The sequence below is a fragment of the Sinocyclocheilus rhinocerous genome, unplaced genomic scaffold (assembly GCF_001515625.1).
Source record: "Sinocyclocheilus rhinocerous isolate Xijiao unplaced genomic scaffold, SAMN03320098_v1.1 scaffold364, whole genome shotgun sequence".
In the NCBI taxonomy this organism is placed as follows: domain Eukaryota; kingdom Metazoa; phylum Chordata; class Actinopteri; order Cypriniformes; family Cyprinidae; genus Sinocyclocheilus; species Sinocyclocheilus rhinocerous.
Genome location: NW_015659024.1, coordinates 910,441 through 927,347, shown reverse-complemented (window position 1 = coordinate 927,347; position 16,907 = coordinate 910,441). Strand labels below are relative to the sequence as shown.

At 37.3% G+C, this 16,907-nt stretch overlaps 1 protein-coding gene across 1 annotated transcript in view; it reads right to left on the bottom strand.

Annotated features, from left to right (window-relative positions):
* The window catches only part of LOC107723267 (tubulin polyglutamylase TTLL5-like), a 9,915-nt gene extending 9,636 nt beyond the window's left edge, over window positions 1-279 (bottom strand). Inside the window, exon 1 of the mRNA XM_016531837.1 lies at window positions 248-279. The gene's annotated coding sequence lies outside the window, so the exon portion shown is untranslated. The remainder of the gene's footprint in view (window positions 1-247) is intronic.
* Window positions 280-16,907: the final 16,628 nt, after the last annotated feature.

The window sequence follows — 16,907 nt, the reverse complement described above, 5'->3', positions numbered from 1 at the left end:
TAACCTTCAATATTATAGTAATGTAGTACCAACTGACTCTCATGTATATTTTACATTAGTTGAGAGATTTTTTTTCTTTGAGAAAATTTGGCATGTACTATACCTGATATATATCCAAAATAATTGACATTGAATCGAATCGGTAATCGAATCGAAAGCTTGTGAATGAGAATCGAATCGAATCGTGAAATGTGTGTCAAAACCCAGCCCTAATAAAAACCGTGGTTCTGTCCTTTCATTCTCTCACCTGTAAAGGTGTCCGGAGTAGGAAAGATCCGAACAAATCCAGCCCTCCTGTCATACTCCTCCTGTGCCCTCCTCAGCACTTTCATCTGTGCAGGAGAGTCAATAAAACACGCTGTTCAATATCAAATATGTCAGGAGCAGCCAAGAACAAAGAGTTCAGCCTGCACATCACATCAGCCTGCTATCTTCAAATAATTCCTAACATCGGCAGCGTTTGGATAAAGTAATGGAAACCCCATCAGCTGTAGACTCAGAATCACTGACCTCTTCTGCCTTCAGGCTCAGCGTACTCTCCGCTTGCTTAGCGCCGGCTTTCTCTCTCTGAGCTTCTGGGTCGGCACTGTTGGCGGATGGCAGCCTCCGACGCTGAGGATAAGAGGGAATTATTACAAAAACACTCGAGTGGCATCATCAGTATTATTACTGCTCACAGAGTTTGTGATATAAAGAATCCCTAAACCTTAAGGCCTTATTTTCTATAGAATCACAACTGTTGAGTCTACTGTTGTAGTTGCGTAAATTTGATGTGTGCGTTTTTACTAATTTTTCTAATGTGTTTAAAATACTTTCCCAGAAGACCAAAAAAAATTACCCTGATCGTCTATCTGAAGAAGTTCAGCTCTTACTGCATCAAGAATCATCAGTGAATGTTTGCAGCTTTTGTAATAGTTATTTATAATAGTTGAGTCAACCAGGTGTCCTCATTGTGAAAAGATGGATGGATCACTGTTGTAAAGGGTTCAAATATGCAGAAAGGCAAAGAATGTGCAAGACCTGGAGGATTTTTCTTAAGAACAGCAGGTAGTTTAACTAATCAGGTTTTTATGGAAGCCCCTTTCCGCCACTGAATAAAAAAAAAAGTAATTGCAGCTTTTTATCTCACAATTCTGACTTTTTTCTCGCAACTGATTGTACATCTCGCAATTCTGACATGTGTCTCAAAATTGCGAGAAATAAACTCGCAAGTGTGAGTTATAAAGTCAGAACTGCAAGATTTAAACGTGCAACTGCAAGTTATAAAGTCAGAATTGTCAGATATAAACTCGCAATTGTAAGAAAATAAAAGTCTTTGTTTCCTCATAATTGAAGTTTATATCTGAAATTTCTGAGAAAAGTAGTCAGAATTGAGAAAAAAGTCAGAATTGCAAGTTTATTATCACGCAATTTTGTGAAAAAAGTCAGAATTGTGAGATATAAAATTGCAATTGCATGAAAAAAGTCAGAGTTGCGAGATATAAAATTGCAATTGCATGAAAAAAGTCAGAATTGCGAGATATAAAATTGCAATTGCATGAAAAAAGTCAGAATTGTGAGATTTAAAAACGTGCAACTGCAAGTTATAAAGTCAGAATTGTCAGATATAAACTCGCAATTGTAAGAAATTATAAGAAAGTCTTTGTTTCCTCAGAATTGTACTTTATATCTCACAATTCTGAGAAAAGAAATCAGGATTGAGAAAAAAGTAAGAATTGCAAGTTTATATCACGCAATTCTGTGAAAAAAAAGCCAGAATTGTGAGATTTAAAAAAATCACAATCAACATGTTTTATTTTTTATTCAGTGGCAGAAATGGGCTTCCATAGGTTGTTGATCATCCAGGTAACGAGACACAGTATAAGGAAACAACTTTTGTAAACTTTTGAAAAGGTTAATTTGTGTAAATTCAAATCTTATTTTGTCTTGTGGACTAAAAAGTAAATATTTGTTATGTGAAATTGCTCATTCAGGACAATACTAAATAAAAAGTAGCATGCATTTTTATGATCTCTCTTATTTTGTCAAAATTATTATCATCTTGCACATTCTGTAAAAGCTGAATTTTCAGCATCATTACTCTAGTCTTCAGTGTCACATGATCTTCAGAAATCATTCTAATATGCTATGTTTTGAATGTGTCCAGAAGCAAAGCGCACAGCAGATAGGATGGAGTTTGTTTCAGATGTTCTCCACAAATTGCTGGTGAAACTGTCAAACAACATTCACTGTCTACTGCGTATCACACACAGCATTCTACTGCAAAGTAGTAAGAATACCGGACTGATCATGTTCACATTACTAGGAGCAAGACCAGTTAAAAGGCATTCTTTTAGTGTGGTAACATTAGAGATTCACTCAGAGATTTCAATCAGCAGCACTCTCATTATCGCCACGTAAGCCTCTAACGCTTCAGATCTCAAGCTGGATCGCATTGGTCTACTGTGGGCCTAAAAAAAAAAAAACTCAGCAAATCGACAGGGAAATCAGCTCCTTAACATGTAGTTTGTTAGCGGAGGAGAGCAGTTTCCCCAATCCAGCATGGGATTCCCTAAATCCTTTTCATCAGATTGATATGAAACAGCTGCTCCAAATTCTGCCAGCCAGTTTGATGGGTTGCTGAAGAGTCCCACCCTCTTGAGAACCGATTGTGGGCCAAAAATTACCATTCCATTATAAGCATTTGGAACCAATCATATGATCTAGTGACCAGTGAGGAACTCATGAGCCTCGGCTGGTTGCTCCGAGTCTCGATCTTATTATTCTGGACCAATGACAAACATGCTTATTCACCAACAACATATGAAATCAAGAAATTTGAAAACTGTCAATTTTGCTCAAAAAAAGTGCTTCAAAGATCAGCTCGAAACACCATTGTAGAAGTGTTGAATGTGACTTTTAGTAGTTTATCAGTGTGTATGGAGACATGCCCTGCGTCCCAATGTTCATCCTATCCATCCTAAATAGTACGTGAGATTAGAATAAGTGTGTCCCAAAGCATATTATGCTTAATAGAGTAAGCCAGAAGTCCCCTTATGGTCTGCTATTTCAGGTCGATTACTGAAGTGTGGATCCGTGCACACTATGATGGCTAATATTACCCACAATCCATTGCGATTGTGCGAATGATGCTAATCCTTTGGCGAATGATTCGGTTGAGAACTACAAACACGAATAAAAAGCATTAAAAACTACAAACATGGCGGATATGCGCGACCTAATGGTGCGTTCATGTCAGATAGATCGTATTTACGAGTTGAACGCACATGAACGCCACCACAAAGTCGTTATTACGAGTGGGAAAATCGAAATTTTCTTTAAGCCCCGAGTTTCCGAGTTGGGGGCGTGTCAATGAGAAACATGGCGGAATCGATGGATGTAACGTCTGTAGCTGACGGTAAATTTTTGTTTAAATTGATAGTTTAGTTGTCCTATAAACTTAAATGGGTCATGTTCTTGTTACGCAGCTAGTTAATGAAATCCAAGTACAAAATGCTATAATTTTTGCACCTATAGGTGAAAAATCTTTTGATTTGCCTTGTTGCATGTTGCATTTAGCTAACAGCTTTTTTTAATCTCTGTATTTTAGCATTTGTTGATGCTGAAAATCAGTTATACTGGGATCCTAGTCTAAAAAAAAATATTAAAAACGCAAAACACACCTGATGCGAATTCTTTGCTCTTCATTTTCTATAAGCAGAGTTAACAGACCCTGTTGTATTTTCTTGTAATTTATTAAAAGAAGGTACACCGCCATCTTGTGCCGACTAAACTGACTTGAACGCACCTGACGTCATAATTACGACTTGTCAACTCGTAAGTACGAACGTCCCAGGAGGACTTGAACGCAGCATAAACACATATTTAACATATATTTAACATTTCTGCACTCACACAGACACAAAATGCAAGACTGAAAATTGAGTGGGAAACTCGAAATTTTCTTTAAGCCCCGAGTTTCCGAGTTGGGGGCGTGTCAATGAGAAACATGGCGGAATCGATGGATGTAACGTCTGTAGCTGACGGTAAATTTTTGTTTAAATTGATAGTTTAGTTGTCCTATAAACTTAAATTGGTCGTGTTATTGTTACGCAGATAGTTAATGAAATCCAAGTAAAAAAATGCTATCATAACACACCTGATGTGAATTCTTTGCTCTTCATTTTCTATAAGCAGAGTTAACAGACCCTGTTGTATTTTCTTGTAATTTATTAAAAGAAGGTACACCGCCATCTTGTGCCGACTAAACTGACTTGAACGCACCTGACGTCGTAATTACGACTTGTCAACTCGTAAGTACGAACGTCCCAAGAGGACTTGAACGCAGCATAAGGTTAAGTAGAGAGGTTTAGATAAACGGGTTTGAGTTACTAATAATCAACATTTAACCTGCTAAAAAAATATTTATTTAACGTTATTTGTGTTATATTTCATCTGCAACAACAATGTAAAGTTTTATAAACATGCATTTGGTCGTTAACTTTTAAATGCATTATTATGCAGAAAATCTGAGCAGAGTTCTCTGCATAAAGACCCGCGGCTCGCAGATCAACGTACCTCTTCATTTCTCTCCGATACGGTAGGAAGTTATACGAAATGAAATGTGGAGGATGTTAACTGTGACAAGATGATTGACAGGCCAGTTTACAGTGACAGGGTGTGTGTAATTATGCGACAGAGCGCTCCGTTAAAGACACAATTATATGACATGAGAGTTTGTCCCAAAGCTTGCCTACTTTTCTACTGCACACTCAAAAGCGTGTACTTTTTCTTCACCAAAGGAGTACGTACTTTAAGGGCGTAGTGTAAGTAGGCACATTGGGACGCAGCAATGATCTTTGAGAGTGTTTGAGTTGAGTTTAGCAATCATCAGATCACTGGAGTTGGTTCACCATGTTTAACAAACACTGACACCGTGTCACTAACCACATACGCAAACGTCACAACACGCGATCTTTTCCATGTCAATCAGAGTTTTTGTCCTAACCCCAAGTTTCTATTTTAGAAACGGTTTCTATTTCAGTGACGTCGCGGTTGGAACAACATACAAACTATGACATTGATAATCTTAGGTACTGATTATGTGCTTTATTCAGTGTTAAATGTCTCTAATGTGAGTTTGAGTGTCATGTTGCGTGACATTGATAGCCACACTAAAAGCAACAACAGATACCTCAGATCTTGAAAATAAGTTAAAGCGAACATGTACGTTAAAACTGCGAACTCAATGCGAGCCAACAAGTGACAAAAATGGTATCAGTCACTCAGTATGTACTTTTAATAATGTTAAAAAGGTTTAATATCTATGAATTAGTCGTGTTGTCGTGTCGCGTCTGGTGTGGACAGACAAATAGCTTGTTGCTAGAATCCTGTCAAATTAACACTCATTTCTGTGGTTTAGATGGCTATCCTGTGAAGGATCTGTCTTGACTTCTGACCATTTTCCTTTTCTGCTTATGTTTTGGTTATTATTTTAGAAGTAGTTCATCTCAACACACGAAATCATTTTGCACTTGTAACTCAAGATCTAAATATTTAGGCTCTTTGGCTCACGTTCTTAGTTTTAGGACTTTAAGGCGCTAGAATATAAAAGCAGAGACAAGAGTATGAGTGACCTCCATGGACCAAACGTGATGACTGGATTAATGTGCTATTGTTATTTCCAGTCATCTACTGTATTCAATACTAAGACGATACTGGGATTTATGTATCCACTATAAAGGTTATGTTCAAATGAAGACTGGAATCATAAAATAACATAAAAAAAATAAATCTGGCATTTTGTCAAAGGTTCTTTTCTTGCTAGCATTTCAAACCAAGAACGATAACTATATTGGCGTCCACAGTTTTGTCGCCTGCCGCTTTAAATGCTTGATGGATTCTGATTCTGATTGGTTTTTAATCATTCAACAGCTGAGAAAAAATTATTCTGAAAGCGATTCCGATGATATTTTTCTTATGTGTCATTATTGTTATAGCTGTGGACTTTGCATCACTCATATAATTAGAACGATTATTAAAACTTTACAGTGATAGATATCGTCCATGGTCTGAACGGGGCTTTACTAAAGAGTATAAAGTCATTAAAGGGTTAGTTCACCCAAAAATGGTGAGGGTGAGTAATTTATGGGCTAATTTTCATTTTTGGGTGAACTAACCCTTTAAGTAAAGCCTTTCAAATATACTGGTTATTGACAGATGAGTCAAAGTTTAATTTACGTCAAGCTAAGTGTCACAAAACACACTGAAAAAGAAAAAAAAAAAAAAAGGCTGGGGGAAAAAAAGCAGAAATTAATGGGAAATGCAATAGTAATATACACTCCTTCCCATTTTAGTAAGATACAGATAAAGAAAAGAATGAATTAAAATGTTTGTCCAAGTAATTTCGTAAAAGTTTTAGCTTTCTGATCAAATCTTTTACCAAATCACTTAACTAATGTAAGTAATTTGGTAAAAGATTTTATCAAAAAGCTGAAGGTCCAAAACATCTGAAACATCTGAAACATGAAGGGTTTTCTTCTCATTATTCTTATTAAAAACACTACAAGGTTTTCTAATGATCATCATGATTGTCCTGACAACTCAGTTGTTTATTCTGGGTATCTACACAAGGAAAACAATGTAAATAAGGTCAATATTTGTGGGTATTTTTTTATTACCCGATGCTTCTGGGTAGGATTCCTCATTCTTGAATCAATCCCAGCTCTGTCGGGACGCGGCTGTCGTAATAACGGATCCTGACACACAAAACCTAAGCACAAGACACAGCTGCTGTTCAGACAAGTGTGTTCTTTGATGACAGTTAATACAAGGTATTCATAATTTGCTTATTTCTATCCATTCAAATGTGGAATGAAGTGTGTATGAATAACAGCAGACCAAACACTAATCAGACAGTCAGAAAAAGTTGATATTGAATCAAATCAAATTTTCTGTTTGATGTTAGAATTTCTGCAGTGATGGATGTGATGCATTACTGTTCAAAAATGTGTTCGATTTTTTCTAAATACGTCTCTTCAGCAAGGACGCATTAAATTGAACATAAATGGCAATAAAGACATTTATAATGTTACAAAAGATTTATATTTCAAATAAATGCTGCTCTTTAAACTTCCCTTTTATCTAAAAATTCAGAATAAAGGTTTTCAACTCTATGATAATAAATAATACATTTTAACACATATTCACATAGAAAACAGTTATTTTAAGTTGTAATAATATTTCACAATATTGCTGTTTTTACTGTATTGTTGAACAAAAAATGCAGCCTTGTTTGAACAGTAGAGTATGTGGTCATAAGCGTCACACATCACACTGCCTTGCATAAATACCGCCTAAATAATTATTTAGCTGTTTTTTATTACTTTATGTATTACTTAACATCATATTAGAGCCATAAAAAGCACCATGCACAAAAACAACACAATTTTAAATGAACAGACAAACGTACAACAAAAGAACCTGTGACCAGAATCAAAATCCTTAACTTTTACAAAGAATGAATGAACAGTCTTCTTGAGTTGATCAGTTCTACTGTGGCAAGACAATCAAAAATTATGTCAAGTAATGATCGGAAATGTGCATTACACAGACGCTGCCATAAAAACGAACAAGACGAAACACTGCATGCGATCAACAGCCGTCATTGTACATAGATCAATCATTACAGTGAGCGTTGCGAGCTTTTGGAGTGGGGACAGACTATTGCGTAAGCACAACAAAACTCTGCCTTGAGCAATCATTATTTTCATGAGCGCTGCAGAGGTATTTTCTTCAGCCAAACTGTGACAGTTCAATGACTCATGCAAGCGTCTAATGTTCTGCTGACAGCTTCTTCATGTAAGTCATCTCATGCTAATGAACAGTGCCTGCGGGGAACGCTTTAACACCGTGTTTCTGATGCATCACATTTGATCATCACACAGTTTGCAGGGTTGGAAGAATGTGACACAAAACCACCAGCAGGCAACAATGCCCTATTAGTGGTTTGTGAGCAATATGGATTTAGTGAGACGCCCAGCGTGAACTATGAACCCTATGAAATACTCACTTTATTTTTTCCAAATTCTGTTTTCTGTTTTCATCTTTGTAGATTCTGTGTTTTATGATGTAATACAAATGTATTATCAAAAACGGTGGTAACCATGAATGCATAAAACTTTTAACAATTTAATATTTTAAAATGTAATCAAATGAAATGTGAACAATTCCTTTCATTTTTGCCAAAGCGCTGCACAAAAGAGGTTTATGGTTTAAAATTGTGATAATTGTGAACGCTTGAGATGTCTGCCCCATACACCTTATTGAGTTTTATGTATTAACCAAGCTTTTATTTTGGTGGTTAGTCATGAAGACCTTTGAGTTTCCGTGTGTATTTTTGGCTAGTTTTCTCAAAAGAAACGGTGAAATGCTGCTGAAGTGACTCTCAGAGCAGCTCTGGAGATGAAGTTGATATGTTCATATAGTGAGACTATTCACAGACACTAGTCTCTGTAATCTCCATTTGATTAAATTACAGTCCTACTTTGTATTTATTCATCCAAATTTTGCCAAATTTCGTCTGCATTTTCCACAAACCCTCATGTATGGGAGGAAAGCACAACACTCCTTCTTCTCAACCGGTCATTACTGCAGACCAAACAAGTGTGACCCACATGACAAAAGCCACGGACGGCCACAGTAACCTGCAGTTATGGCTGTTCTGTTGGTTTGAAAATATGACCGAACATACACATTCACAACATGAAGTGGTAAAGGACTGGTTAGGGTTACAACTGAGACTCTGAAACTTACCCACAAGAGAAAACATATCGGAGATCATGCTGGCCTTTATCTTTAAATCCAGAGGAGCATCGCTAGAAATATAAAAAGAGAAAAAAGCATAAGTGCACGGTTATTTTAACTCTGTGGGCCAATAAACTTTTACATTTATAAGCTTTCACACAATACAATACAATACAATACAGCACAAGCTGCTCATTTCCATACAATGAAAGTAAATGGTGATTAATACTGTCAAGCTGTAAAAACCATCATAACAACAGCCCAGCTGACTTGTGCACTACATTTCCAGTCTTTGAATTCATATCAGAAGTCAAATCTCAGAGCAGACTGAAGTTTTCAGAGGAAATACAATATGACTTAACCCTTTACAGTGAACACTGTCACTGTCTACAAAATTGCATCTTTCTTAAAAGGCTAATTCACCCAAATTAAAATTCTGATATTTTGAAAAATGTTTTGTCCACTCAATGAAAATCAATGGGGTCCAAAAAAATCTTCTTGTTATAGATGTCAAATATATCACAAGCAATGCAAGTAATTAATACTTAAAATAAAACAAGAAATTAGACACAAAGCACCACACAAACATTTATGAGCATGTTGACAAGTACACTTAATGGCAGGCCTGAGTTTGACTCAAGTATTCATGAAGAACTTCCTTCTAACTGGACAAATTACTCATAAGGATTTGTTTAACAGAAACAAGTGAGTGTGAATTCTCAATTTTTCTGAATATCGTTTGTTGTTTTGTAATGAGAAATATTTGGGGAGAAAATAGCACTCTTTATAAGAAGCTTTTTTTATTTCTGCATTTCATCTCTGATCTGGGAGAGAGAGTATTTGGCCTTTGAAATCTATCAGTCAGCTTTCAAATGATGGAAGTCATTGACTATTAAGATCTTCAGTTCATCACTTTTGGAGCATTGCTGAGCAACCTGATGAGATGGATGCTGTTCTTCATCTTATAACACGCATTCACACTATTTAGGATGTTCATTAGTAGTTTGTCAGTGGTGAGAGAGAGTTGCCTTGGAAAACTCTTCACTTAATGGCTTTTACCAGCCTTTATGCAACCATTGGCATGGAACCGCAGGTTGGTTTTCCAACGTTTCACCTTTCAAGAAGCTGATGATGACTGGGTCTGTTCGGTATGTTCACAGACTGAGGGAAATGCTGTCAAATGCTTTTAGTTGATGTATGCCATATTAGTCGCTTTTCCACTATCGCCCCGAACGGTTCTAAGAACTGTCAGGTCCGGTTCCAGTTGTATGAGCCTGGTACGGCGCGGCACGATTACAAACCGTTCTCGGCACGGTTAGACAACCATGCTGAGCCGTGCTGGTCGAGTGCGTGTGCGTGTGCGTGTGCGTGTGCGTGACGTCGCCACTCTGTTGCCTGGCTACCAGTTTCTCCATAGCTGGCTAAGCGGAAGCGCGCTATTTGATCAAACAGCCAAGTAAACAGCTACGCTATGTTCAATATCATTCCTGCGTAAACAAGTCTGGTTACATACTCAAATCATTGGATGCCTCACTTAGAGCTGATGCAGTGCATCAAAGCTTCTGATCCAGTAGTTTGGACAAGTCTAGACCTGACAACTTCCAGTTGGGTAGATCTTCCAAATCACCTGAAACGGGAAATCCTTCCACTCATCTGCTGATACGCTTTGAAACAGGCTTTTCTTGGGGGTTTCGATCTGATCCCACCACTTATGACAGATGCCGTGGTGTAGACCAGCCGCTTGAGCTCTTTAAGGTTCATAAGGAATGCTAGAGATGTTCGATACACCATACTGAATTTTAAGAGAGATAAACTTACAGTCTTTACGATGGCATGCACTGTATAAAAGTCCTGGACTGCATGTAACTTTCAAAACTCACAAGTTTGATGGAGTTTTTGTCTACTAAAAGTTTTTTTGCAAAGATGTTGCAATCCATTGAACCCTCGCAGCCTCGCTTTCATTCCTGTCAAAACTAAATATGAGATCATGACTAGGACCATATTTACAGTTCATACTTATTCCTCTAGCTATTTTCAGGCCTGATTTAAAACTCCACATCAATGCTAAAAAAAGCACATTTGATTGCATTTCTGCACTGTGTTTGCCTAACATTCCTTGTCTGGATGGCAGTCTGTGATGGGAATTTAAAGCGCACAATGCAGTGATCTCAAATTGCAATGACATTTATCTGATGCAATAAAGCCACTCCCCCTGTATCTCTTGCTTTACATTAAAGCCGTTTACAGTAGTAGAATTTTAGAGACAAACCTGCCCGTCGTTAGCTGCTAATTATTTATTATATTCATATTGTATGAATTATAATTATTTATAATTCATATAATATCTTTAAATAATTATTATATGCACTGGCAACTAACTTTGCATTTAAATTAATTTAAATATATACATATAAATAATATATAAAGCTTTTAAAATGACTAAACTTATGTTTTCTTTTGAGCTCTTTGTAAAACTATTAAAAATAATAATAAACTATTAAAAAACTATTTAAAATAGTTTATTAAAAATAATAAATTATTAAAATCAGTGAGATTTATTTATTTATTTATTATATTTTTTCTTTCTTCTGCCTTCTCAAACTTTTGCGGCAACAACAGTGTTTATTCCTGCCTTGTAAATGCATTCATTATATTTTTAATAACGACATCTTTTAATCTTCAGCAGAGAAGTGAATCAAACTCTCCATGTTTCATGAGATTGGCTGTTTGCGGCATGTGTTGAGTTGACAGAGAGTGATTCTATCGAGCTTTGTGAGCCCACTGAACCTGATCTAAACCAAGTTGGATTTGTTTGGTTTTGTCAACTCAGAGTTTGCTCAGCTAGCTTCATGCAACAGGCCACTGGTAAGAAGTTGTTATTGTACACATCACCATACACACACAAAAAATGGAAAAACCAATGGATTAGTGTCTATGCGCCGCTCACCAAGCCAGTGAGGGAGTGAGGTTCATTTCCAAGAGCCACGGTTTGAGGTTGGAATCAATGAGAACATTGAAACCATACAGTTCTGCAAATTGAGACACACACACACAGAGACAGTGAACGGGAGGACACACACCACACAGAGACGGCGCTACTGAACAGATTAAATCCGTAATGGAAGAAGAAACAGGCCGCAAACACACTGACAGGTTTGGGGAGTGACAACCTCTTCAAAATACATAAGTAAATCCTCTAAATGACCATCCTGTGGCTCTCCTGAACCTGTGATGGCGGACAATGATATAACCGGATATTACAGTATCCAATTATGGATACTGTGATCTATAGCAATGTATGAAATCATGACATCTGTCACTGCATTAGCAGCGAGTTTAACTGTAAAACTATTCAGATTTGTGGTGGTCACTACCTGATTTGTTGTTGGTGAACTGTAATGTGGTTGTGACTTCAGTAAATAACTGAGGCCTGTAAACACAGCACTAAACACTCAGAAGAGGAGAGTTTTTTACAGCCATATTGTACTGTAGCTCTGTGATTTAAGAAACAGCCGAAGTTGAATATTCCTGTCAATACTAGGAAGAAGCATCATGCGATTCTGAGAGACACATCTGTTTTATGAATTATTTAAAAGGACATTTCTACCTCAATTATTAGTTTGGTTCCAAACCTCTGTGAGCTGCATTCCTGTCTACAGTCTACATAAGCATCCTTAACTCAAACATAACCCAAATAAGTGACTGATTTAAAACACCACACATAGACACATATATACTGCTCCTCAGTGCACGGACTTGACTCACAAGTTTTCGATACAAAATAAAAAAAAACACAGAACACACAAAAAGACAATAACAGTTTAATGTTAAACTCCCCCGTAAAAAAAGACATGATTTAAATAGAATATCTACTGTTACAAAGTACACACAGTACAAGTACCAGTCACTGCTTTATACTAAATGAACACAAAACAGACATTAAAAAAAAAACATGAAAATTGCACAAAGACTTCAAAAAGAAACACATTACACAAGTGGCAGGGTTTTTTTTTTTTTTAGTTGACACACCAAGACTTACTGCACAGATCTATTCTGACATACAGTATCAGTTTTTGCAGTGTGTAGCTACACTCTCAGAAAAAAAGGGTACAAAAGCTGTCAGCTAGGGAAGTATGTTTTCAAATGTACTAAAATGTACCATTTAGGTACTAATATGAACTCATACTAATATGCACTCTTTAGGTGTAAAAATAAGGTACAAAGGTACTGCCACAGTGACAGCTTTTGTACCTTTTTTCTGAATAGCACGAAAAAAAAATTTTTTATTAACATTATAAAAGGGTTATATATAAACAGAAAGCAAGCAAAGAGAAATCCAGATGACGAAAGAGCGCATTATGATCAGTCCCTTCAGTGTGAGTTTACTGAGCTCTGCAAAAACACCTGTTATCAATGAAGTTGTCTATCCACTTTATTTATCCCATAAGAGCGGGCCATTTGTAAGTTTAATGTGTCTGGCTTCCGGTGTCATTCACTGTGTTGCAAGCGGCCATCTCCCCTGTGCGCCTCCGCCCTAAAGAGCATTTCCTAAAAGAGCAAATTTCTCTAAAAGAGCTACACGTTTCTGGGTGCGGTCGCTACCTGGCACCGGGTGATGGTCACCATCGCTGCCTCACGTGTCTGGGCATCAAGCACGCTGAGGTGGCCTTCGTGGATGTCATGTTCTCATTGCGGGAAGATGACCATCTCGGAGCTGCGAACCAGGCTCCGCTACTCGCAAGGGGGCGGAGTCCCGTTGCCGCTGCTGCGCTCTCGGGCTCGTTCTGGTGGACAGACGAGAACCACTTCCAGCAGTAGAGCGGGCGGTTTGAGGGTTACAGTGATGGCAAACCCCGCAGGGAACCAACCCTCTGGGGACCATCACTCCTCTTGCTCCTCCGATCCAGTGGAGCGACCCACGGAACGCGCTGGGCCCTCTTTAAAGAGTGTACCAGCGGTCAGCGAAAACCTGGTATGCATTGCACCTGCTGCCTTATTATACTCACGCTGTGATCAGCGGCAGCTGGATGCAATAATTGCATGCCAATGTGCATTGGCTCGTTTAGTTTACACTCGAAGTAGATTGGTCTATCGAAGCGATATCCCAATTCGTCGGTCACCGACGTGACGTCTCCATTCCCTCCTTCAGGGAACGAGGGTTACCATACGTAACCGAGATGTTATTTTTAGCTTTACAAAACACCTCGCTTTGCTGCTTGATTTTGCAAACTGGTATTTCTTACCATATTATTTTAATGTATTGTCTTAATTATATAATTTGTAGCATAAACAGTTTTACCATTTACTGCACTTATTCTTATTATTGTTATTCTTCTCATTATTTCTCGCTCATTCACAGAAAACCACTTACTTCCACGTTGAAAAATAAGGTGGATACTGCGCAATGAAACTCTTCTTTAACTAGTATTTAACCTTTGTTGGTTATAATGAATGGATTCACCCAAAAAAAAAAAATGCTGTCATGAATTATAAACGGGGAGTCAAATTGGCTCAGTCTTTATGAGTAATACTTTTAACAACATCATAATACACGCAACATTCCAGAATTGTATATCGTCACACATAAATCACAACAATACTGCTAATATTCAATGTGTTGCCCAGCCCATGAAGACGGCATAATCCTGCTTCCCGTCTTTTGTATCAGCCATCTATTGGGAACACGACTGAAATGTTGCCTATATAGGCAGTTCACTGTGTTTTGGAAGAGAGCCTATGTGTGTCTCTAAATGCCCTCTGTTTTAAAGCGGGTCTTTATCAAACGGTTTCCTGAGGCCATTCTATGCTCAGCTCAGCACCTTCAAACACTGACACAAGAGAGAGTGTGTCTGAATGTTTTTGCTGTGCACTCGTACCCTTGTGTAAACAGAGCTGTTTTAGAGAGCGAGGCCACGCTGCGCTGACATCAGGAGCCATACTCACTAGAAGCCTGCTTCATGGCATCACTGATCAGGGGCTGGATTCATAAAAATCTTCTTAAGAAATAAGTTAAGGCAGAGTCTTAACTTTGATAAAGAATATCTCTTTGGTTTTGAGACTTTAGTCTTTGCAACTTCAGGGATCTTATCTATGCACAATCAGCTTGTAACACTCCAAAGAGAAAGGAAAACTTGAAATCGCATCATATGACCCCTTTAAGATAAATTCCACAAAGTTCGTAAGAATGTTCTTAAGTGTAATTCTTGAAAAATTCTTAATAAGTTCTCAAATATATTCTTAAGAACATCTTAAATTTTTTTCTTAAGAAAAAAATGTCAGTCTTTATCTAAGTGAATACATGACGCACTGATAAACTCAGACTTTATTGTCTTTTTGCGCTTCCTGCAGATTACCCTAATAATCTTAATAAGTCAGCAAAAAGTAGCGTCACACATAGAGGCCAGTCATGACCGATTATTGTTTACATTATCAGTCATCGCTCTCACTTCAGAAAACTCGTGCACATCCCTATTAATAGTCCTACTATGTATTATATGTAGCTAGTGTTGTTGTAATGCTTAAATATAACAATTAATTTGAAATAACCCAATAAATTCATTCAATAATTCTTACTGTTTGGGATTTAAGGCAAGTCTGGGGTTGTCCTAAATTTAAGAAGTTATTTACGATGATTTTTAAGAAGATTCTTTTCAAGAATTTGAATTCTTCTTAAGTGTTGTCTTAAGAACAATCTTAAGAAAAAAGATAAGAATATTCTTAAGAAGAATTTTTGGGAATACAAAATATTCTTGACTTTTTTCTTAAGTTTAAAAATAAGAGGAAAATGGCAGTTGAAAAGAAATTTCTTCTTAAGAATGTTTCGTGAATCCGGCCCCTGGTTCCTAAAGGGATCAACAATTGCTCCTACTATTCCACTTCACTTCTGTCCAATTATGGCATATCTTTATTTTTCCCTAATGAATGACGACACAATTTGTACTGTTTTTGCATGAACTATCCGTTTAAGAGCACGAGTCTTTAAAGGTTTAAAAATTAACTGTTGTGCTTTATTGAAGGCCGGGTTGAGTTTAATTTTCTAACAAGCACTGATTCATAAGCATTTGCTTTATTAATTAAAAATGTTTTTTTTTAAATTCCCTTCATAAACCATCTGCCAGTTCACCACTGATCCTCTGTAATTATTTAAGACAGATCCCGAATCAGATTATGTCACATATGAGTATTTCATAAACCTGTTATGCATGGTATACTGCAATCCATTTATTTGTAAACAGGTAGAGTTTGCAAGTAAGAGCATCTGGACCTGGTTATCCAATCACTGAAGACGTCACTCATTCATCAGCTGACCACGTCCAGATGATCTGGAATAATTTTCCACCTTCTTCTACATAAATAAAATGTTAAAAACCGCTGGTTCATAGGCACAAACACTGTCAGACGAGCCTCAAGTCAGCTGTGTTTTCTGAGTCAGTGAGTCGGCTGCAGAGATGAAGCTGAGGATGCTGACTCGCCTTCACAGAGAAATGCACCTTACATATGGATTACATAATCAGAGAGTATTTGCTTTAGATTTGAAATGGTTCTATTAAAAAAGTAGACATTTCAAGTTTCTATAGAAATATTTCTCATGTCTGAGAGGCAAGTAGCCTATACAGCAGGTAGTCAACCAATATGTCTATTACCGCCGCAAGGCCACAAATAAAACCCAGTCAGATGTGAAACTCATTCGTGAAATCACCACTAGGGGGCACAAAGGGACAGATGACAGCATTGCTCAATAAAGCTGGAATTGTGATATTTTCACGTGCAAATAAAGATAGATTGATTTAGCTAAATCCTGGCCAAGTTTTACTTATTTTAATTAAATAATGGTAACTAAATTGTTAGGCGTTGGCTGAGCGCTCGACAAAGGAGTAAAGTTCAAAAGGAGTTTTTTAATCATAAATCCAGGAGAATATCCACAAGTCCATAAACAAACAGTCACAAATGCTCAGCAACGTAAATCCAAATAATAGCAGACCATGAACTTAGGGAAACGGAAGACTTAAATACAGGGGAGAATGCAATCAGGGAGAAACAGAACAGGTGCGTGGAACTAATTAACAAATGAAAAACTATAGGAACAATTGAAGGAACACAGGCAAACTGGAAAGCAGAGAAAC